We start from the raw sequence: 23,949 nt of genomic DNA, 5'->3' as shown, positions 1-23,949 counted from the left end.
CACTTTTGTCGGAGTTTCTCGTTGAGTTCCTCTCTGGTTCTTTTCTCTGACTGCACTCTTTGGTCTATGTGCAGATGAAGATCAGATAGGGCAGTTTGAAGTCTTTCCACTTCCTTCTGTAGCTCGGGGTCGTTGTCATCCTCGGCTTGCATCCTTAGCGTTGCAACTTCGTGCTCCAGGGCGATGCGGCTCCTTTCGTAGAGACGTGCTTGTGCGATGAGCTGGCAAGTGAGGTTGACGTGTCTGACCGGTCTTTGTCGTGGGAGCTTTGGCTTGGTTTGTGCGCCATCAGCCTGTCCATGTCTGCGATGCTCTTGGCTCGGGGCTCTGAGTCACTGGCGACCTTGGTCAGGAATGGAGGTGTCATGAATATCAGCCATGTCTCCAGGTTGTCCCAGCGGGTTGTGGGACTGTAGGACCGGTACATACTGGCTTCACTGTGGGCGAGAGGAACACAACACACACACAGAGAGACCAACTGAATTGCCCCTTGGGGATTAATAAAGCTATCTGTATCTGTATCTGTATCTGTATGCAGGTTCGTTCTATGTTTAACAAGCTATAATACGGGCTATGCCGCGTATGAAAATTTTGATTAACTGATGCCGACAGTAAAACTGGAACTTGCACATGCATTGAAAGTTAGAAGCACAATTTCAGAAATTCACTGGAAAAATCTGAAATTGTGATGAGAGAGATTGTTTAGGAAAGGACGACCTCGTTACTAGTGTCCACGAGATGGCGATATTTCGCTCATGGAGGGTAAAGTCAGGGGGCGGTGCGTAATTCGAGAACTGTCAAGCACTTAGGCCTAGCATTTGTCAGCGGAATAACAACCAGCCTGCTTCCATGTGTGATTCAAATTTGAGCGTGCAGACGCTTTGTTTTCTGTAAGATCACACTTATCCAAAATAAAATCTCAGCGGGTTTTTTTTTTTTTTTCGGCTATATTTCACAAAACGGCGTGGCAGGAATTTTTTTCTACACACACACACATAGGGACAACAGGAATTAGGCATCGGTTTTTCGATTCCCACATACAACAATTAGCGCTATGATTCACACGTGTTCGCTTATGAATTTTAAACCTCGGCGGGTTTTTTCTATTCGACACACATGTGCACGGAAGGATTTCTTCGCTTCCACACACTAATATGGACAACAGGAATTATACGTCTGTCGTTCGGATCCAAATAACATTTAGCACCATCAAATAGCACTTATGATTAAAAATGTTTTTAGGTTTTGGATTTTTTTTGGTGCTATATTTTAACAAACACGTCTGGCGGGATTGCTTCGCTGCGTCGTGCAAAATACAACAGGAAATATTCGTCTGTTTTTCGACTCCCATGACATATTATCAAATAGCACTTATGATTAAATATGCTTTAGGTTTTTTACAATTGAGTAGCTACGTCAATGTTTAACCAGGAGTTCATCGTTAATCTAATGATTATAATATCAGGCCTTTCTTTAGAATAGTGAAAGAGCATCGTTTCACTAAATCTAGTCTTCACCCTGACAGAAGAATCTCGTTCGGACAGGGGAGTTTAACATTAAAATGTCACAATTCAAAAGAGGTTTCTTCGTCTTTTGTTGGACAAATTTAATAGTATGAAACTGTAGTTTTACTTTTAGTTATTAACAAATGGCAAAAGGAATGTTAGACATTATTTTGCAGCTGTTAATGTGCTGAAATGGATTCGGCTTTGTGCCTTTAATCAGTCAGCCAGTGAGTTTGCGTTGAGTTCCCTCACTCGAGGCGCGCGTACAATATTAAATCACAATATAGACAACGATTGAAACTGAATTGCTCAAAAACAAGTTTAAAATGTGCCCGCATTCTCCACCAATTATGTAAAGACTCTGGGGCGGATCTAATCCGTGGGGAATTTGCATATCATAATTAATAATTGGTAATTAATAATTATTCATACATGTTTGGATTAGATCAGTCTTACATGTTAATAAAACTCCCGATAAGGGATGATATGTCATTTTACCTGCATGCATGTCTGTGTATCCTTGCACTTAACCACAAGTTGATTGCAATTAACTAGACGGACCACGTCTTACAAAACAGGCTAAATTAATTAGCTCAATTGTCAGACTAATATTTGTGGGAATCCACAATATCATCTTACTTTATAGGATTTCGGGAAAAGCAATTCTGTGGCCACAAGAATTGGGTTTCCTGCCCTATAAACACATACTCTTTAAAGTATCTTTAATTTGTAAGCTTGTTGCTATAAGATCTTTTGACATTTAAGGGACTTGAAAATGAGCAAAAAGGCAGTACATCAATCAAATGAATATAATGAATTTAATAAGGCAGAACTACTTATGTATTTACTACGGTTACATGGGATATATGTATTTACAAACATAATAAACAACAAAACACGATAAGGCATCGATGAACGAGAAATGCATAGAGTGTGGACAATGGAAACACGTGTGAGAGGGGAAGAGGGAGAGAGAGAGAGAGAGAGAGAGAGAGAGAGAGCATTGGCAACATTCACCCTGACAGTCCCCTGTCTGTAACAACACGAAAACATCATCTTAATGCTTCTTAGAAGCTCTATAAAGAGATATACTTAAGTTTCTGGGTCTCTCTGTGTCGCGGCATTTCTGCGCGTGCGTGAGCGGAGTCCTTTAGGAAGCGTCACTGGGTGCTGCTTGGCGCGCGTGTTGAACGGAGTTTCCAAGTCTTTGGGGTAACATTACCAAAGGAAAATAGTTCGGCTAAGTTCGTTTCACTTTGTGAAAGTGAACAGAGTCGACTACGGAAAACAAAACTTTGACTAACAAAGAAAAGAAATAAAGATCTCTACGGGGAAATCACACGTGGTTAACGTCACATCTTTGCATGGCTGGTGAAGAAGCGTGTGTGCGTCTCTCGCCACGTGGTCACGTGCGCGTGTTTCTCCTTCAAAACGAGCGCGCGCTCGTTTAAAGGTCCCTTGTAGATGGATTTGCTGAAGAGACATGTCATGCGGTGTTCTTTTCACACGTCGATTGGAATTAAACACGGAGACTTATCTAAGACTGAAAAACACAAACTAGACTAGAAACAAATAAGAGAAAGGCGAAGAGCTCGCCCGGAGGCGAGACGTTACATTATGACACAAGGACAGGCGAAGTAAGAGCGCGATAAACTGGTATTCAGTCCTTTTGAAGACCTGACGTTTCCGCCTTCTTTGGAAGAGGGTCCAATCAGGAGCTGTCCCTTTGGAGGGAGATTTTATGACCCTTTTTGGTATAACCAGGCATTTAAATCTCTAGTTTCACTGGGTGTTTAAGAGAAGAATCTTCACAATTCTTATAATACTAATGTGTCACAAAGTTTAGCAAAATGTAATTTCAATTAACAAATGGGAAATGAAGATTGGAGTTTATCGAGACCAAACTTGCCACAAATGGATTTGGTTAAACATTAGTTGGCAAAGTTTAAAACATTATCGCATTAGAGTTGTCGAGAAACATAGACCAAACCACAAAAAAGAAACTCATGAAATAGGGCAGTGGTTCTCAAAGTGGGGTCCGCGGACCCCTGGGGGTCCGTGAACGATAGCCAGGGGGTCCGCGAAATAATTTATAACAGCCTACCGTTTTTCCATGACTATAAGTCATGTTTTCTTTATCATCTGAAAACTTGCTATTTATTCCAAAGTGACTTATCGGCCTAATGCATTTAATGTCTGTTAGAAATATCTTTCTCCTTCAGCATACAAAACAATAGTCTATGTATGATTTTTATACTAGGCAGCAAAACTGCCACGTCTGTACATTTTTCCTTTTGTGTTTAAGCTAAACATCTGGTATCCATTAAGAGAGGACTACTCAGCCCCTCCTTTCTCAATGTTCGTTCCTTTCTATACATTGTGTGTTTGAAAAGCTCCTAGGATCCTAAGGATCCTGTGGAAATCTAACAGGATACTGCCCATATTAAGAAGCTGTTATATAACGTCTATATGATATCTATGATGTAATGTTTGATTTTATTGGTTAGACTTGTATTCTTTTGTTTAAGACTTTCACTATATAAACCCTAGACAAAGGATATTGGGTTGAGCTTCTACTCCAACCAGCGCTGGTTTATTGTATTATCTGTTCATAATAAAGAACCAAGATTTTGGGGCACTTTTCGTTTGGACCATTTCATTTCCATTTCTAACAATTTGGGTTGCTCGTCCGGGATTTCTCCAGACAGGTAAGAATTAAATTTTTTTTTACAAAAGAAAAGGTTGATTCTTCCTGTCTGCTGAGAAAATTTTACCTATAGTGCCGTGATTTTCACCATATTTGGTGAAATTTGTTTGTTTGTCCGTCGTATATGCGGGACGCCTGTCCGTCGTATATGCGGGACGCCTGTCCGTCGTATATGCGGGACGCCTGTCCGTCGTATATGCGGGACGCCTGTCCGTCGTATATGCGGGACGATTTGTCCGTCGTATATGCGGGACGTTTGTCCGTCGCATAAATAAATGCGGGACGTTTGTCCGTCGTATAAATAAATGCGGGACGTTTGTCCGTCGTATAAATAAATACGGGACGTTATCCTCGTGTTTGTGTTTGAACGCGGGAGGAACGGCAGGAAAACTGATCACTTTCCTCCGTTTGGAAATATAGATTTGACACGAGATATTCGGTTTTTCTCTTGCAAATTATATTTCGATTTACCTTTGGTCTTGGTTATGGATAGATAATACATTATTTTATTTTATTATTATTATTTTTTTATTTATTATTTTTTTTTTCTCTCTCTCTCTCAGTTTTTCTCTTCTCTTATTTCTCTCTTTATTGGCCAATTTACTAACACAATTAATTTTCTACTGCATGTTTTTTATTTTGCTTTCTATTTGGCCATACTTATTTGTTTAAGTTGCATCACGGAGAAATTTATGTGTTGATAATGGGGAATAAAATTAGTCCACCGTTAAAAGATGAATCTCCGAAAGACTTTATGATTAGAAATAATCAAGCATTTTTTACGGAGCCATATTTGTCAAATTTAGCTGGCTGGTCAACTGGCAAAACACAATTAGATCCGTTTCCCCGTGACGGCTCATTCAAAGACGCGGATTTACGCGCAGCAAAAGATATGATTTTTGGAAATTGGGGCGACCCCGATTGGGATTATTCTTACATGAAACAATCTTATAAAATTTGGAAGGACATGCAATGTTATTGGAACAAAGGTCCACAAAGAGTTGACAATACAGGCAATAATATGATTCCACAAACTGAATTGGCTGTGAGAGAGAGTGTAGTTTCTGCCGTCCTTTCTTCTCCGGCCGAGAGAGACAGAAATTCTCTGCTAGGGGAGGGGCTCTCGCAGCCTATGGAGGAGAAAAAAAGGCTCTCACAGTCTGTGGAACAGCAAGTTGTCCCGCAGCCTGTTGTAGCAAAAACCCCCCTACCTCCAAAATACGAGTGTATTCCGACTCTTTCTGAACCAACAAAAAATAGATTGTACCCCGATCTGACGACTGCGACTTTGTGTCCTTTTGTTGAAACTTCAGAAGGATTCAAAGTTCATCCGTTGCAAATTTCTGAAGTGATGGCAATTTCTAAGGAATTGCCAGACCCAGCACGGTCGCCACATCAATTTGTTTCGATGCTTAAACGCTTAACGGCGTACAGCCAACTTACTGGTCGTGACTATCGTTTTATTTTGACTAAAACGTTGCCTGCCGACATTACAGAGGAAGAATTAATTGCTGAGGTTGATTTGTTAGACCCAGTGAACGACTCACCACCCGTCCGGAGTATTGTGTTTAAAGATTCGGATCCTGTTGATTTGTCCGACCCCACAAGCGCATTTAGGATCGCTGATTACGGGGACTATAATCCCGACTGGATTTGGGCCAGTCCTGGTAAACTGAAACTATTTTTCAAACAACTGACTGCCTTTTTAGTGAAGTTGTCTTCTGCTAAACAGGACATTTCTCACGCAGCGAACACAAAGCAAAAGGTGGGAGAAAGTCCACTTGCATTTTTTAATCGATTTCGAAATGCTTGGATTCACGAATCTGCGATTCCTATTGATGAGGATAATTGTTTGTTGTTTGTGAACACTTTTTTGAATAACATGCACAACGAGACTGCACAAATGATTCGAATCACTACCACCAACATTAGTAACATTTCTGTTGATGAATTGGGCAGACGCTTGCGTGAACTTTCGTCTGCTGGGGCATTTGACCACTCCAGAGGAAAAGTTCCCGCAATGTTTCAAGTTAGTTCCGCTGTCCAAAATCGCCCGCCACCCAATGACAGAAGGGACATAATGTGTTTTTTCTGTGGGTGTCGCGGACACACGCAACGCTTTTGTAAGAAAAGAGCTGAGAGATTTCAGCGAAATAATGATAAACAGATGTTCAGGCGCTCTGATGGCCCGATGCCAAAACCCCCTCCCTTCATTCCTCCCTCTGAAAGACAGAGACCTGTTTATCCGAACGCATGGCAAAAGCAATGACTGTGCCGAGAAAAGGTGCTGCATTTTTCTGATAACTTTTCACAGATTTCAATGAGTTATGCAAACAAGTCAAATGTTTTGCCCTTTATTGAATTGAATGTTGACCACAAGCCATATGTTTTTTTTAATTGACAGCGGCGCCTCCATCTCATCGCTGTCTTCTACTGTGTATGAGGGACCAATTACAGAAAAAAAAACTAAATTCTATAGGAATAGACAATGTTCCTGTGGTTTGTAATTTGACACCAACTTTACCAGTTACCTCTAATGATGTACCATCATTATTCAAAATGCATGAGTTTGCAATAATTCCCGATTCTCCATTCTGCTTGTTAGGCAGAGATTTAATGCACAAGATGGGTGTTAAATTGGAATTTGACTCTGACTCTTTGCAACTCATGTTTCCAGCAGCCTTTTCTCTTACGACCGACACAGGAAGTGCTCCCTTCGAGGATGTGTCTGCAACTGAGCTCGGACAGGAAGTTGCTGGGGTAAACCCGAAACTGTGGGCGGCGCATAAGGATGACGTAGGCCTACTCGACATTCAACCTTATGTGGCCAATTTGACAACGAATAGGCCTGTGTTTCAAAAACAATACCCGCTTTCAAAGGAAAAAGAGGAGGGAATTCGACTTCTCATTGATCAGTTTCTGGCTCAAGGCATTCTGGTCCCCACTCATTCCCCCTACAACACACCAATTAATCCAATCAGGAAAGCAAATGGTTCTTGGCGCTTAACGCAAGATTTGAGAAAAATTAATGAATTGATAAAACCACTTGCTCCCATTGTGCCAGATGTACAGACTATTATTAATTCTATTCCTTTGGAACATACATTTTTTTCTGTTATTGATTTATGCTCCGCCTTTTTCAGCATTCCTGTTGACCAACGAACACAGCCACTTTTTGCTTTCTGTTTTCAGAATTGCCAATACAGCTGGACTAGATTACCCCAGGGATTTAAGGACTCTCCGGCCGTTTTCTCCGCTGTAGTGCACGCAACGCTGAAGGATGTCAGACTCCCTCCTGACACCTGTCTGCTCCAATACGCTGATGACATTCTCGTCACTGGTGCTTCTGCGGACCTGTGTGCTGCTGCCACTACTATTGTCTGCAACGTTTTAGCAGAGGCTGGTTTCAAGGCATCTAAAGAGAAACTTCAGTGGGTGAAGAGGAAAGTCACTTACCTCGGCCATGAACTGTCACAAGGCCAAGTTCGCCTGTCGGCGGACAGAGTCAAAGCTATCGCTTCGTTCAAGCACCCATCAACACGAAAGCAAATGCAAAGCTTTCTGGGACTGGTCAATTTCTGTCGATCATGGGTACCGAACTGTTCCATGTATGACAAAATCCTGCGAGATGCTACGCTGGATGACAAAGAGGACATTACATGGACAGGTGAAATGGACCAAGCGTTCAGACATTTAAAGTCCTCCCTGTTAAGGCCTCCTGCCCTCGGCCTTCCGTCCTATACCGACGATTTTCACCTGTACGTGCACGAAGGTGGGGGCACGGCCGCGGGAATCCTGGCCCAAGAGCATGGGGGTACCTTTCGTCCAGTAGCTTATTTGTCTAAAACTCTTGATCCAGTGGCTCGGGGACTCCCGGCCTGTTTACGTGCAGTGGCTGCTGCAGCGATCATGGTACAGGATGCTGAAAGGGTTGTTTTATCACATCCACTCACAGTTCACACATCACACCAAGTGGGAACAATTATGCGAAATATTTCTACTCAACACATGTCTGCTCAACGCCGTTCTGGCTATGAGGCTATATTATTAGCAACTGATAATTTAACATTGAAAGTAACTTCTGTTATTCATGGCCCTAATGTACATCTGCACAGGTTGTTGACGGATGGTGAATTTGAGAGCGATGACCACGACTGCTTGACCAGACTCCAAACTTCGACTGCCTGCAGGCCAGATGTGTCTACATCTGTCCTGGAGGAGGGAGATAATTGGTATATAGACGGATCCTGTTTCAAGCCAAATGACAATTTATACTTGTGTGGATATGCTATTGTTGAATTACCTGTGTAATTGAGGCATATTCGTTGCCATATAAATCAGCGCAAGTAGCAGAATTAATTGCTCTAACGAGAGCTTGTAAATTGGCAAAAGGTCAGTGCATCAATATATACACTGACTCCAAATATGCGTACGGCGTTGTCCATGATTTTGCTAAATTGTGGGAAGAAAGAAATTTCAAAACCTCCGACGGAAAACCAATTTCCCATCATAACATCGTGGCCGAGCTCATCAGTGCAGCACAGCAACCATCGAAACTTGCTGTTATTAAAGTACCTGGTCATAAAACAGGTGACTCAGATGAGGCTAAGGGAAACAGGTTTGCAGATGAAGTCGCGAAATGGGCTGCTAAAGAAGTAATACTTAGTCCATATGTAAATGAACAGAGCACCGAGGTGCCGATGATGAATTCGTCGCTAATTAATGATTTGGACATTAAAGTACTACAAGCTAACTCTACGCAAGCCGACCTAATTCATTGGGCCGCGAACGAAGTAAAACCAGATCAAGCTGGTATTTTAAGAGACAAGCAGGGTAGAATCGCTCTACCAGCATCCACCGTTGTAATGCTGTGCAGGCATTATCACGGGGTATCACACGTGTCAAAAGAAAAAGTGATCCAAAATTTGAATCAATCATACTGCATAGCAAATGTTCGAAAGAATACTTTGTTGATATTGGATGCTTGCTTGGTGTGTGCACAAACAAACAGACACAAGGCAACTTGCCATGACGCTTTACCGCATCCTGAGCTTCCTTTTCAATATTTACAGATCGATTTTACACATATGCCTCCATGTGGAAATAACAAATATTTGCTCGTGATTGTTGATCGATTTTCGAAGTGGCCAGAAGCTTTTCCGTGTGGTAAAGAAAACGCGCAGACGGTAGTAAAGGTTCTTGCAAAAGAAATTATACCGCGTTTCGGTATTCCAACCGTTATAGCAAGTGATAATGGAACTCCGTTTGCTTCAAAAGTCACACAGTTATTAGCCAAAGAACTTAATATTAATTGGCACTTCCATATTCCCTATTCTCCGCAATCCTCAGGGAATGTGGAACGGACCAATAAGACGATAAAAGAACGTCTGAATAAGGCGTGTCTAGATACAGGCAGAAATTGGGTTGATTTGCTGCCTACCGTATTGACGGAAATGAGAATGTCTCCATCGGCAACCACAAAAATGTCTCCATTTGAAATTCTAATGGGTAGACCTTTCCCGACCCCTTGGGTCAGAGGTCGCGCTGGCAATCTCTCCACAGGTGACACGGAGGTGATCATTGCAGATTACGTGGATTCCCTAGTTAGAACGTTGAATGGCATAAATGGTGATGTCTCTCTCTCTCTCCCTCTTCCTTCAGAAAAGCCAACGCACCCGTTTGTTCCAGGACAGCAGGTGCTCATAAAGTGTTTGAAGCCCACGAAACTCGGTGAGCCGAACTACTTAGGACCATCCACTGTTATCGCTGTGACGAGGACAGGTGTTCTGACTGATCTCCAGCCCCAGTGGATCCATGCCAGCCGAGTGAAAGCAGCTCCATCCCAGGGGAACGCATAAGCCTATGCGGAAGCAGTGATCGAAACGAGAACGAGGAAGAGAAGTAGACGAAGAACGAGATTGCTGATTGAGATTAGCAATAATTATAACTGAATCCATTAAGATTCATCATGCTATGAATACTGTTGTATCCTCCCAATATGCTTTGATGAATAGAACTGTTAAGTATTAGTGATTTTGAAGGAAATGTTTGATTGAAGAATATCTCATGTATTATTGTACTAGAATGAGTATGCTGAAAAGTATGTGATACGATAATTCTATTATAATCATCTTATCAAAGTGGCCATTGTTAGAAATATCTTTCTCCTTCAGCATACAAAACAATAGTCTATGTATGATTTTTATACTAGGCAGCAAAACTGCCACGTCTGTACATTTTTCCTTTTGTGTTTAAGCTAAACATCTGGTATCCATTAAGAGAGGACTACTCAGCCCCTCCTTTCTCAATGTTCGTTCCTTTCTATACATTGTGTGTTTGAAAAGCTCCTAGGATCCTAAGGATCCTGTGGAAATCTAACAGGATACTGCCCATATTAAGAAGCTGTTATATAACGTCTATATGATATCTATGATGTAATGTTTGATTTTATTGGTTAGACTTGTATTCTTTTGTTTAAGACTTTCACTATATAAACCCTAGACAAAGGATATTGGGTTGAGCTTCTACTCCAACCAGCGCTGGTTTATTGTATTATCTGTTCATAATAAAGAACCAAGATTTTGGGGCACTTTTCGTTTGGACCATTTCATTTCCATTTCTAACAATGTCAAATAATAAAAAAGTATGCTTTTAAAGGTTTCTATAGATAGATAATCTATCTATATTTCTTATGCCTGTGCGTCAAGTATTCGCTGTGTTTTGGTCGTTTTTTGGGCACGCGCGCCAGAAGGAGACAGAGACGGCAGAACCGGCATCCTGTTGTTTTTTTTATTTTTAAAAGGCATGACATTTTGTAGTCATTTTTAATGCACACACAAATAAAAAATTGACATTTTGCCGTTTTGAATGATGTACTCTTATCTGTTTGACCATAAATAAGAGTATTCCTTTGTTTCCACTGCATAGGAAACAATCCAAGTGTTCGCGGCGGCGTCTCGCGTGCGCGCACAATAGGCTATGTCAATTCTAGCACTGCTAATTTTACATCAAAACCTATTCATTATCAAAATAAAATACTCACCGAACTTATAAAAAGTTCTGCTTAATTTAATTTGTCTGTTGTGCACTATGAAGGCAGTGACGGTCAATCATTATACCGTCGACTTGCTGTTGTTCCAATCTCATTTCTCCACATGTGAAGATGCTGATACGTGCAGGTCTGGACCTCTGTAATTTTTTTAATGTGTAGCCTATTATATAATGAAAGTTTTGAAATAATTGCCTAATATAAACTCTAATTTGGCGCTGCAAGGATATTAAACATCGCGATGATAAACTGACCTTCTCATCTGAGCGGTTTCAGCAGACTACCAGCGCTCGTCAATGTCAAAATGCGCATTTCCGCATGACGCTTCAGTTATTCGGTCATAAAGTGTGAGATAAGATGTAGGCTAAACAAGATCTAGACACGTGGGAAATTAATGTGGGAAAAAATAAATACTCTGAACCCCAAGTGAATTTACACAAACTGAGAAAGTCAAAAAGCATTACTTTGTTCCCCGCTCTCCCAGCTACAGGTCAAGAGAAGCATACTGTGTCCAGGATGAAATTATGGACCCCCTAGCAAGATCACTTTTGGCACCTCAGTACACTATTTAGAAAACCCTGCATACGACCCTGGGTGAAGACTATTTGTGTCAAAACATTTCATTAAGCGCTCCCAAATTAACTTTGGGCTCAGTCACTGTTATAAATATGAGGGGGTCCTTGGAAATATTTTTCCCCCGTAAGGGGTCCCTGGCTCCAAAATGTTTGAGAACCCCTGAAATAGGGAACTTAGATACATTGTTCATACAATTCTCAAGTGGATATATAATAGCATATATATATATATATATATATATATATATATATATATATATATATATATATATATATATATATATATATATATGAATACAGGATTCATTTCTCCTCCTTGGTTAGAAGTCAGAGAGAGCCACAGTTCGGTGAACATTCCTTTAGGTCGTAAACGCTGTTATCTAAGAACACCAGTGATGTTAGTTTTGGTCTCTTTTCACTCCAAAGATGGAAAACATAGTAAACTATATTTTACTGGATATTACTGTACGTATTCTGATTGATCACACCGAATCACGCCATCTCACTTTCTGTTCTGCTTCTGGGAGATTTCAACATTCACATCAAAACTAACTGTAAATTTGCCACTGAATTCCTGGAACTGCTACACTGTTCAACTTCACTCAACATGTCAACTTTCCTAACCACAGCCGTGGTCACATCCTGGATCTGGTCTGTTTTCGACTGGTCTCACCATACCTCACCTCTCCAGCTCTAACCTTAACATCTCTGACCATATGGCAATCACCATGAACATTGATCTCCCTATCTTGACCAAGAACAAACGCACAATCTCCTTCAGAAATCTTAAATCCATCTCCACTCCTGCCCTTTCAGCCTCTCTTGTCAGCAAATTCAGGCTTGAAAAGAGATGTGGGTTGCCCAATTTTCCATGTTAGAGAAAAAGCAGCTCATACAAAGATATTGGATGTCGCAAGCAGACAAAGAGACACGTAGTCGGCAGGGTCCGAACCTGCACGGGGAAACCCCAATGGATATCAAGTGCATCGCATTAACCTCTCGGCCACGACTACACTGTGAGTGAGTCACATGCTATTTTCTTTTCTGGATATGAGCAGCAGAGATCACCGTGGGCCAACCATTATTTTGATGTGAGCAGCAGAGGATCCACTCAGCTAATATATTGTGTTGGCAAAAGGCAGTTCAACAACGTCTTCACCTACACAAAAACCTGCTCACTTCAAGCTTGAAAAGAGATGTGGGTAGCCCAATTTTCCATGTATGAGAATAAAGCAGCTTGTACAAAGGATGTCACAATTCCTCTCGCAAAGAGACAAGGAGCCACGTAGTCGGCAGGGTTCGAACCTGCGCGGGAAGACCCCAATGGATTTCAAGTCCATCGCCTTTACCTCTCGGCCACAACTACACTTGATAGTAAGCCACATGCTATTTTATTTTCTGGATGTGTGCAGCAGAGGACAGCCATCAATGTGAATGTTATATCCTGTTGTACTAGTTACATCATAAGAAAAATGGCATCTAAGCTAATTTTAGTGTCTTAGTTTATCCCAAGGTTTTCCCGCAGCCTGCCGGATCCAGATCTGACGAAGGACCTTCGCCTGGACCCGATGATAATGCAGTGCTGAAGTGCCGACCAGCTTCTCCCTATGGAAGATCCCTATACCACTCTACAGATAAAGCATTGCAACAACGTCTTCACCTACACAAAAACCTGCTCACTTCAAGCTTGAAAAGAGATTTGGGTTTCCCAATTTTCCATGTTAGAGAATAAAGCAGCTCATACAAAGAATGTCACAATTCCTCTCGCAAAGAGACAAGGAGCCACATAGTCGGCAGGGTTCGAACCTGCGCGGGGAGACCCCAATGGATTTCAAGTCCATCGCCTTAACCTCTCAGCCACAACTACTCTTGATAGTGAGTCACATGCTATTTCCGTTTCGGGATGTGAGGAGCAGAGAACACCGGGGCCAACCATTAATTTCGTTGTGAACAGCAGAGGATCCACTCAGCTAACATATTGTGTTGGCAAAAAGGAGTTCAACTACGTCTTTACCTACACAAAAACCTTCTCACTTCAGGCTTGAAAAGAGATGTGGGTTGCCCAATTTTCCATGTTAGAGAAAAAGCAGCTCATACAAAGATCTTGGATGTCGCAAGCAGACAAAGAGACACATAGTCGGCAGGGTCCGAACCTGCAAGGGGAAACCCCAAAGGATATCATGTGCATCGCCTTAACCTCTCGGGCACGACTACACTGTGAGTGAGTCACATGCTATTTTCTTTTCCGGATGTGAGCAGCAGAGAACACCGGGGCCAACCATTATTTTGATGCGAGCAACAGAGGATCCACTCAGCTAATATATTGTGTTGGCAAAAAGGAGTTCAACAACGTCTTCACCTACACAAAAACCTGCCCACTTCAAGCTTGAAAAGAGATGTGGGTTGCCCAATTTTCCATGTTAGAGAATAAAGCAGCTCGTACAAAGGATGTCACAATTCCTCTCGCAAAGAGACAAGAAGCCACGAAGTCTGCAGGGTTCGAACCTGCGTGGGGAGACCCCAATGGATTTCAAGTCCACCACCTTAACCTCTCGGCCACGACTATTCTTGATAGTGAGTCACATGCTATTTTCTTTTCGGGATGTGAGCAGCAGAGACCACCGGGGCCAAACATTATTTTGATGTGAGCAGCAGAGGATCCACTCAGCTAATATATTGTGTTGGCAAAAAGGAGTTCAACTACGTCTTCACCTACAAAAATACCTTCTCACTTCAATCTTGAAAAGAGATGTGGGTTACCAAATTTTCCATGTTAGAGTCGTGTTTAAAGTCTGTTTAGAGAGAACTGTGTCGTCTTAGCGGCCCCTAATTTAATAACAAATGATCATTTCGACGGAAGTGAATCAATCAAAACTAACTTTAGCTGGAAATAACATTATTCAAGAACCACTATAAAAACAAACCAATCTCTGTTACCTTAAATTATATGTTTATCTCTGTAAAAAGCTGCTTTGAAACAATCTACATTGTTAAAAGCGCTATATAAATCCACCTTAGAAACATTGCTAAGCTACGTAACATGCTATCTGTTTCTGATGCAGAAAAGTTAGTTCATGCATTCATGACCTCGAGACTAGATTACTGTAATGCTTTATTAGCTGGTTGTTCTGCATCCTCAATAAACAAGCTACAGTTAGTGCAAAATGCAGCCGCTAAAGTTCTTACTAGATCAAGAAAATATGATCATATAACACCTATTTTATCATCTCTACACTGGTTACCTATTAAGTTACGTATCAATTACAAAGTACTCCTACTGACCTATAAAGCCCTAAATGGTTTAGCTCCTGTGTATTTAACAGACCTTCTATCGCCATACAATCCATTGCGCTCTTTAAGATCACTAAATTCGAGGCTTCTGGTCATTCCTAGGATATCTAAGTCCACTAAAGGAGGGAGGGCGTTCTCACATTTAGCTCCTAAACTCTGGAATAGCCTTCCTGATATTGTTCGAGACTCAGACTCGCGGTCCCAGTTTAAAACTAGATTAAAGACGCATCTCTTTAACCAAGCATTCACTTAATGCTTAACCTTTAATACTACTGCTGAATCAGTTCGAATGCATTAACATTATGAACATCAGCTATGCTAATTATTTCCCATCTGCCTTTCTGCTGTTATCTCGGGACGCTATTCCCGAGGTAAATAGCGTTCGTCAGCTCCAGTTTGTATCCAGCCTCTCACGGAGACTTCAGATGCCCCAACGCCTGTGAAGAGACGACTCGACGCCTGTGAAGAGACGACTCAAAGCCGGCGATGTGTTATGCCATAAATTAATACATAATTAACTGACTGTATTTTTTTATGTACATTTCCGAAATGCACTTTCTGTAAAGCTGCTTTGAGACAATGTGTATTGTGAAAAGCGCTATACAAATAAATTTGAATTGTTACCTTAAATTATATGTTTATCTCTGTAAAAAGCTGCTTTGAAACAATCTACATTGTTAAAAGCGCTATATAAATGAGGATGACTTGACTTGACTTGACTTGGATGTGAGCAGCAGAGGATGAACACCTCCCTCAAAGGCTGGGAAGAGGACAACAAGTGATTAGGGAATGTATGCAACAAACTGTCAGATTTTCACCCAAACAGGGAATTGAACCGAACTTACCTTAAAATGTAAATCCTCCTTAAACAATGCTCACTTCAGGCTTGAAATGAGCCCAATTTCTGTGTTAGAAAAAAAAGCAGCTCATACAAAGATCCTGGATGTCACAATTCCTGTCACAAGCAGACAAAGAGCCACATAGTCGGCAGGGTTTGAACCTGCGCGGGGAAACCACAATGGATTTAGAGCCCATCGCCATAACCTCTCGGCCACAACTACTCTTGATAGTGAGTCACATGCTATTTCCGTCTCTGGATGTGAGGAGCAGAGAACACCGGGGCCAACCATTAATTTCATTGTGAACAGCAGAGGATCCACTCAGCTAACATATTGTGTTGGCAAAAAGGAGTTCAACTACGTCGTCACCTACACAAATACCTTCTCACTTCAGGCTTGAAAAGAGATGTGGGTTGCCCAATTTTCCATGTTAGAGAAAAAGCAGCTCATACAAAGATCTTGGATGTCGCAAGCAGACAAAGAGACACATAGTCGGCAGGGTCCGAACCTGCACGGGGAAACCCCAAAGGATATCAAGTGCATCGCATTAACCTCTCGGCCACGACTACACTCTGAGTGAGTCACATTCTATTTTCTTTTCTGGATATGAGCAGCAGAGAACACCGGGGCCAACCATTATTTTGATGTGAGCAGCAGAGGATCCACTCAGCTAATATATTGTGTTGGCAATAAGGAGTTCAACAATGTCTTCACCTACACAAAAAACCTGCCCACTTCAAGCTAGAAAAGAGATGTGGGTTGCCCAATTTTCCATGTTAGAGAATAATGCAGCTCATACAAAGGATGTCACAATTCCTCTCGCAAAGAGACAAGGAGCCACGTAGTCGGCAGGGTTCAAAACTGCGCGGGGAGACCCCAATGGATTTCAAGTCCATCGCCTTAACCTCTCGGCCACAACTACTCTTGATAGTAAGTCAAATGCTATTTTATTTTCTGGATGTGTGCAGCAGAGGACAACCATCAATGTGGATGTTAAATCCTGTTGTACTCGTTACATCATAAGAAAAATGGCATCTAAGCTAATTTTAGTGTCTTTGTTTCTCCCAAGGTTTTCCCGCAGCCTGCCGGATCCAGATCTGATGAAGGACCTTCGCCTGGACCCGATGACAATGCAGTGCTGAAGTGCCAACTAGCCTCTCCCTATGGAGGATCCCTATACCACTCTACAGATAAAGCATTGCAACAACGTCTTCACCTACACAAAAACCTACTCACTTCAAGCTTGAAAAGAGTTGTGGGTTGCCCAATTTTCCATGTTAGAAAATAAACCAGCCATACAAAGGATGTCACAATTCCTCTCGCAGAGAGACAAGGACCCACGTAGTCGGCAGGGTTCGAACCTGCGCGGGGAGAACCCAATGGATTTCAAGTCCATCGCCTTAACCTCTCGGCCACGACTACTCTTGATAGTGATTCACATGCTATTTCCGTTTCTCGATGTGAGCAGCAGAGCACACCGGGGCCAACCATTAATGTCGATGTGAGCAGCAGAGGATCAACTCAGCTAACATATTGTGTTGGCAAAAAGGAGTTCAACTACGTCTACACATACACAAATACCTTCTCACTTCAGGCTTGAAAAGAGGTGTGGGTTGCCCAATGTTCCATGTTAGAGAAAAAAGCAGCTCGTACAAAGAACTTGGATGTCACAATTCCTGTCGCAAGCAGACAAAGAGCCACGTAGTTGGCAAGGTTCGACCCTGTGCGGGGATACCCCAATGGATTTTGAGTCCATCGCCTTAACCTCTCTGCCAAAACTACACTGTGAGTGAGTCACATGCTATTTTCTTTTCTGGATGTGAGCAGCAGAGAACACCGGGGCCAACCATTAATGTCGATGTGAGCAGCAGAGGATCCACTCAGCTAACATATTGTGTTGGCAAAAAGGAGTTCAACTACGTCTTCACCTACACAAATACCTTCTCACTTCAGGCTTGAAAAGAGATGTTGTTTGCCCAATTTTCCATGTTAGAGAAAAAGCAGCTCATACAAAGATCTTGGATGTCACGAGCAGACACGTAGTCGGCAGGGTCCGAACCTGCACGGGGAAACCCCAATGGATATCATGTGCATCGCCTTAACCTCTCGGCCACGACTACACTGTGAGCAAGTCAAATGCTATTTTCTTTTCTGGATATGAGCAGCAGAGAACACCCGGGCCAACCATTATTTTGATGTGAGCAGCAGAGGATCCACTCAGCTAATATATTGTGTTGGCAAAAAGGAGTTCAACAACGTCTTCAGCTACACAAAAACCTGCTCACTTCAAGCTTGAAAATTTTCCATGTTAGAGAATAAAGCAGCTTGTATAAAGGATGTCACAATTCCTCTCGCAAAGAGACAAAGAGCCACGTAGTCGGCAGGGTTCGAACCTGCACGGGGAGACCCCAATGGATTTCAAGTCCATCGCCTTAACCTCTCGGCCACAACTACTCTTGAGAGTAATTCACATGGTATTTTATTTTCTGGATGTGTGCAGCAGAGGACAACCATCAATGTGGATGTTATATCCTGTTGTACTCGTTACATCATAAGAAAAATGGCATCTAAGCTAATTTTAGTGTCTTTGTTTATCCGAAGGTTTTCCCGCAGCCTGCCGGATCCAGATCTGGCGAAGGACCTTCGCCGTGACCCGATGACAATACAGTGCTTCACGTAGTCGGCAGGATTCGACCCTGTGCGGGGATACCCCAATGTATTTTGATTCCATCGCCCTAACCTCTCTGCCAAAACTACACTGTGAGTGAGTCACATGCTATTTTCTTTTCTGGATGTGAGCAGCAGAGAACACCGGGGCCAACCATTAATGTCGATGTGAGCAGCAGAGGATCCACTCAGCTAACATATTGTGTTGGCACAAAGGAGTTCAACTACGTCTTCCCCTACACAAATACCTTCTCACTTCAGGCTTGAAAAGAGATTTGGTTTGCCCAATTTTCCATGTTAGAGAAAAAGCAGCTCATACAAAGATCTTGGGTGTCACAAGCAGACAAAGAGACACGTAGTCGGCAGGGTCCGAACCTGCACGGGGAAACCCCAATGGATATCATGTGCATCGCCTTAACCTCTCGGCCACGACTACACTGTGAGCAAGTCACATGCTATTTTCTTTTCTGGATATGAGCAGCAGAGAACACCGGGGCCAACCATTATTTTGATGTGAGCAGCAGAGGATCCACTCAGCTAATATATTGTGTTGGCAAAAAGGAGTTCAACAATGTCTTCACCTACACAAAAACCTGCTCACTTCAAGCTTGAAAAGAGATGTGGGTAGCCCAATTTTCCATGTTAGAGAATAAAGCAGCTTGTACAAAGGATGTCACAATTCCTCTCGCAAAGAGACAAAGAGCCACGTAGTCGGCAGGGTTTGAACCTGCGCGGGGAGACCCCAATGGATTTCAAGTCCATCACCTTAACCTCTCGGCCACAACTACTCTTGATAGTAATTCACATGGTATTTTATTTTCTGGATGTGTGCAGCAGAGGACAACCATCAATGTGGATGTTATATCCTGTTGTACTCATTAAATCATAAGAAAAATGGCATCTAAGCTAATTTTAGTGTCTTTGTTTATCCGAAGATTTTCCCGCAGCCTGCCGGATCCATATCTGACAGAGGACCTTCGCCTGGACCCGATGATAATGCAGTGCTGAAGTGCCAACTAGCCTCTCCCTATGGAAGATCCCTATACAACTCTACAGATAAAGCATTGCAACAACGTCTTCACCTACACAAAAAACTGCTCACTTCAAGCTTGAAAAGAGATTTGGGTTGCCCAATTTTCCATGTTAGAGAATAAAGCAGCTCGTACAAAGGATGTCACAATTCCTCTCGCAAAGAGACAAAGAGCCACGTAGTCGGCAGGGTTCGAACCTGCGCGGGGAGACCCCAATGGATTTCAAGACCATCGCCTTAACCTCTCGGCCACGACTACTCTTGATAGTGAGTCACATGCTATTTCCGTTTCTCGATGTGAGCAGCAGAGAACACCGGGGCCAACCATTAATTTCGATGTGAGCAGCAGAGGATCCACTCAGCTAACATATTGTGTTGGCAAAAAGGAGTTCAACTACGTCTTCACCTACACAAATACCTTCTCACTTCAGGCTTGAAAAGAGATGTGGGTTGCCCAATGTTCCATGTTAGAGAAAAAAGCAGCTCGTACAAAGATCTTGGATGTCACAATTCCTGTCGCAAGCAGACAAAGAGCCACGTAGTTGGCAGGGTTCGACCCTGTGCGGGGATACCCCAATGGATTTTGAGTCCATCGCCTTAACCTCTCTGCCAAAACTACACTGTGAGTGAGTCACATGCTATTTTCTTTTCTGAATGTTAGCAGCAGAGAACACCGGGGCCAACCATTAATGTCGATGTGAGCAGCAAAGGATCCACTTAGCTAACATATTGTGTTGGCAAAAAGGAGTTCAACTACATCTTTACCTACACAAATACCTTCTCACTTCAGGCTTGAAAAGAGATGTGGTTTGCCCAATTTTCCATGTAAGAGAAAAAGCAGCTCATACAAAGATCTTGGATGTCACAAGCAGACAAAGAGACACGTAGACGGCAGGGTCCGAAACTGCATGGGGAAACCCCAATGGATATCATGTGCATCGCCTTAACCTCTCGGCCACGACTACAATGTGAACAAGTCACATGCTATTTTCTTTTCTGGATATGAGCAGCAGAGAACACCGGGGCCAACCATTATTTTGATGTGAGCAGCAGAGGATCCACTCAGCTAATATATTGTGTTGGCAAAAATGAGTTCAACAACGTCTTCACCTACACAAAAACCTGCTCAGTTCAAGCTTGACAACAGATGTGGGTTGCCCAATTTTCCATGTTAGAGAATAAAGCAGCTCGTACAAAGGATGTCACAATTCCTTTTGCAAAGAGACAAGGACCCACGTAGGCGGCAGGGTTCGAACCTGCGCGGGGGAACCCCAATGGATTTCAAGTAAATTTTCAAGTAAATTTTCCGTTAAATTTTCCTTAACCTCTCGGCCACAACTACTCTTAATAGTTACATGCTGTTTGTTTTCTGGATGTGAGCAGTAGAGAACACCGGGGCCAACCATTATTTTGATGTGAGCAGCAGAGGATCCACTCAGCTAATATATTGTGTTGGCAAAAAGAAGTTCAACTATGTCTTCACCTACACAAATACCTTCTCACTTCAAGCTTGAAAAGAGATGTGGGTTGCCCAATATTCCATGTTAGAGTTGTGTTTAAAGTCTGTTTAGAGAGAACGGTGTCGTCTTAGCGGCCCCTAATTTAATAACAAATGATCATTTCGACGGAAGTGAATCAATCAAAACTAACTTTAGCTGGAAATAACATTATTCAAGAACCACTATAAAACCAAACCAATCTCTGTTACCTTAAATTATATGTTTATATCTGTAAAAAGCTGCTTTGAAACAATCTACATTGTTAAAAGCGCTATATAAATGAGGATGACTTGACTTGACTTGACTTGACATGCTAAATGATCATTTCGACGGAAGTGAATCAATCAAAACTAACTTTAGCTGGAAATAACATTATTCAAGAACCACTATAAAACCAAACCAATCTCCGTTACCTTAAATTATATGTTTATCTCTGTAAAAAGCTACTTTGAAACAATCTACTTTGTTAAAAGGGCTATATAAATATTGGGATGTCTTGACTTGACTTGGATGTGAGCAGCAGAGGATGAACACCTCCCTCAAAGGCTGGGAAGCGGACAAGAAGTGATTAGGAAATGTATGCAACAAACTGTCCGATTTTCACCCAAACAGGGAATTGAACCGAACTAACATTAAAATGTTAATCCTCTTCAAACAATGCTCACTTCAGGCTTGAAATGAGCCCAATTTCTGTGTTAGAAAAAAAAGCAGCTCATACAAAGATCCTGGATGTCAGAAATTCTATCACAAGCAGACAAAGGGCCACATAGTCGGCAGGGTTTGAACCTGCGCAGGGAAACACCAATGGATTTAGAGCCCATCGCCATAACCTCTCGGCCACAACTACTCTTGATAGTGAGGCACATGCTATTTCCGTTTCTGGATGTGAGCAGCAGAGAACACCGGGGCCAACCATTAATGTCGATGTAAGCAGCAGAGGATCCACTCAGCTAACATATTGTGTTGGCAAAAAGGAGTTCAACTACGTCTTTACCTACACAAATATCTTCTCACTTCATGCTTGAAAAGAGATGTGGTTTGCCCAATTTTCCATGTTAGAGAAAAAGAAGCTCATACAAAGATCTTGGATGTCAAAAGCAGACAAAGAGACATGTAGTCGGCAGGGTCCGAACCTGCACGGGGAAACCCCAATGGATATCATGTGCATAGCCTTAACCTCTCGGCCACGACTACACTGTGAGTGAGTCACATGCTATTTTCTTTTCTGGATATGAGCAGCAGAGAACACCGGGGCCAACCATTATTTTGATGTGAGCAGCAGAGGATCCACTCAGCTAATATATTGTGTTGGCAAAAAGGAGTTCAACTACGTCTTCACCTACAAAAATACCTTCTCACTTCAATCTTGAAAAGAGATGTGGGTTGCCCAATTTTCCATGTTAGAGAATAAAGCAGCTTGAACAAAGGATGTCACAATTCCTCTCGCACAGAGACAAGGAGCCACGTAGTCGGCAGGGTTCGAACCTGCGCGGGGAGACCCCAATGGATTTCAAGTCCATCGCCTTAACCTCTCGGCCACGACTACTCTTGATAGTGAGTCACATGCTATTTCCGTTTCTGGATGTGAGCAGCAGAGACCACCGGGGCCAACCATTAATGTCGATGTAAGCAGCAGAGGATCCACTCAGCTAACATATTGTGTTGGCAAAAAGGAGTTCAACTACGTCTTCACCTACACAAATACCTTCTCACTTCAGGCTTGAAAAGAGGTGTGGGTTGCCCAATGTTCCATGTTAGAGAAAAAAGCAGCTCGTACAAAGATCTTGGATGTAACAATTCCTGTCGCAAGCAGACAAAGAGACACGTACTTGGCAGGGTTCGACCCTGTGCGGGGAAACCCCAATGGATTTTGAGTCCATCGCCTTAACCTCTCTGCCACAACTACACTGTGAGTGAGTCACATGCTATTTTTTTTTCTGGATGTGAGCAGCAGAGAACACCGGGGCCAACCATTATTTTGATGCGAGCAACAGAGGATCCACTCAGCTAATATATTGTGTTGGCAAAAAGGAGTTCAACAACGTCTTCACCTACACAAAAACCTGCCCACTTCAAGCTTGAAAAGAGATGTGGGTTGCCCAATTTTCCATGCTAGAGAATAAAGCAGCTCATACAAAGGATGTCACAATTCCTCTCGCAAAGAGACTAGAAGCCATGTAGTCTGCAGGGTTCGAACCTGCGTGGGGAGACCCCAAAGGATTTCAAGTCCATCGCCTTAACCTCTCTGCCACAACTACACTGTGAGTGAGTCACATGCTATTTTTTTTTCTGGATGTGAGCAGCAGAGAACACCGGGGCCAACCATTATTTTGATGCGAGCAACAGAGGATCCACTCAGCTAATATATTGTGTTGGCAAAAAGGAGTTCAACAACGTCTTCACCTACACAAAAACCTGCCCACTTCAAGCTTGAAAAGAGATGTGGGTTGCCCAATATTCCATGCTAGAGAATAAAGCAGCTCATACAAAGGATGTCACAATTCCTCTCGCAAAGAGACTAGAAGCCACGTAGTCTGCAGGGTTCGAACCTGCGTGGGGAGACCCCAAAGGATTTCAAGTCCATCGCCTTAACCTCTCGGCCACGACTATTCTTGATAGTGGGTCACATGCTATTTTCTTTACGTGATGTGAGCAGCAGAGAACACCGGGGCCAAACATTATTTTGATGTGAGCAGCAGAGGATCCACTCAGCTAATATATTGTGTTGGCAAAAAGGAGTTCAACTACATCTTCACCTACAAAAATACCTTCTCACTTCAATCATGAA

The 23,949-nt window shown here is 42.5% G+C and overlaps 11 non-coding genes across 11 annotated transcripts; all 11 read right to left on the bottom strand.

The window, feature by feature from the left end:
• Nucleotides 1-13,119: 13,119 nt before the first annotated feature.
• On the bottom strand, nucleotides 13,120-13,201 carry trnas-uga (transfer RNA serine (anticodon UGA)). The gene has a single exon. It is a non-coding gene; the product is annotated as a tRNA-Ser (tRNA).
• Nucleotides 13,202-13,620: 419 nt separating this feature from the next.
• On the bottom strand, nucleotides 13,621-13,702 carry trnas-uga (transfer RNA serine (anticodon UGA)). Its single transcript has one exon. It is a non-coding gene; the product is annotated as a tRNA-Ser (tRNA).
• A 617-nt stretch (nucleotides 13,703-14,319) lies between these two features.
• On the bottom strand, nucleotides 14,320-14,403 carry trnas-uga (transfer RNA serine (anticodon UGA)). The gene has a single exon. It is a non-coding gene; the product is annotated as a tRNA-Ser (tRNA).
• Nucleotides 14,404-16,805: 2,402 nt separating this feature from the next.
• On the bottom strand, nucleotides 16,806-16,887 carry trnas-uga (transfer RNA serine (anticodon UGA)). Its single transcript has one exon. It is a non-coding gene; the product is annotated as a tRNA-Ser (tRNA).
• Nucleotides 16,888-17,305: 418 nt separating this feature from the next.
• trnas-uga (transfer RNA serine (anticodon UGA)) lies at nucleotides 17,306-17,387 on the bottom strand. The gene has a single exon. It is a non-coding gene; the product is annotated as a tRNA-Ser (tRNA).
• A 950-nt stretch (nucleotides 17,388-18,337) lies between these two features.
• trnas-uga (transfer RNA serine (anticodon UGA)) lies at nucleotides 18,338-18,419 on the bottom strand. Its single transcript has one exon. It is a non-coding gene; the product is annotated as a tRNA-Ser (tRNA).
• Nucleotides 18,420-19,338: 919 nt separating this feature from the next.
• Nucleotides 19,339-19,420, bottom strand: trnas-uga (transfer RNA serine (anticodon UGA)). The gene has a single exon. It is a non-coding gene; the product is annotated as a tRNA-Ser (tRNA).
• Nucleotides 19,421-19,839: 419 nt separating this feature from the next.
• On the bottom strand, nucleotides 19,840-19,921 carry trnas-uga (transfer RNA serine (anticodon UGA)). Its single transcript has one exon. It is a non-coding gene; the product is annotated as a tRNA-Ser (tRNA).
• A 2,704-nt stretch (nucleotides 19,922-22,625) lies between these two features.
• Nucleotides 22,626-22,707, bottom strand: trnas-uga (transfer RNA serine (anticodon UGA)). Its single transcript has one exon. It is a non-coding gene; the product is annotated as a tRNA-Ser (tRNA).
• Nucleotides 22,708-23,337: 630 nt separating this feature from the next.
• trnas-uga (transfer RNA serine (anticodon UGA)) lies at nucleotides 23,338-23,419 on the bottom strand. The gene has a single exon. It is a non-coding gene; the product is annotated as a tRNA-Ser (tRNA).
• A 270-nt stretch (nucleotides 23,420-23,689) lies between these two features.
• trnas-uga (transfer RNA serine (anticodon UGA)) lies at nucleotides 23,690-23,771 on the bottom strand. Its single transcript has one exon. It is a non-coding gene; the product is annotated as a tRNA-Ser (tRNA).
• Nucleotides 23,772-23,949: the final 178 nt, after the last annotated feature.

The sequence above is a fragment of the Siphateles boraxobius genome, unplaced genomic scaffold (genome assembly GCF_051911475.1).
Source record: "Siphateles boraxobius isolate OS27281-9 unplaced genomic scaffold, OSU_SipBor_1 7, whole genome shotgun sequence".
Taxonomy (NCBI): domain Eukaryota; kingdom Metazoa; phylum Chordata; class Actinopteri; order Cypriniformes; family Leuciscidae; genus Siphateles; species Siphateles boraxobius.
This window is presented reverse-complemented; position numbering and strand designations above follow the sequence as displayed.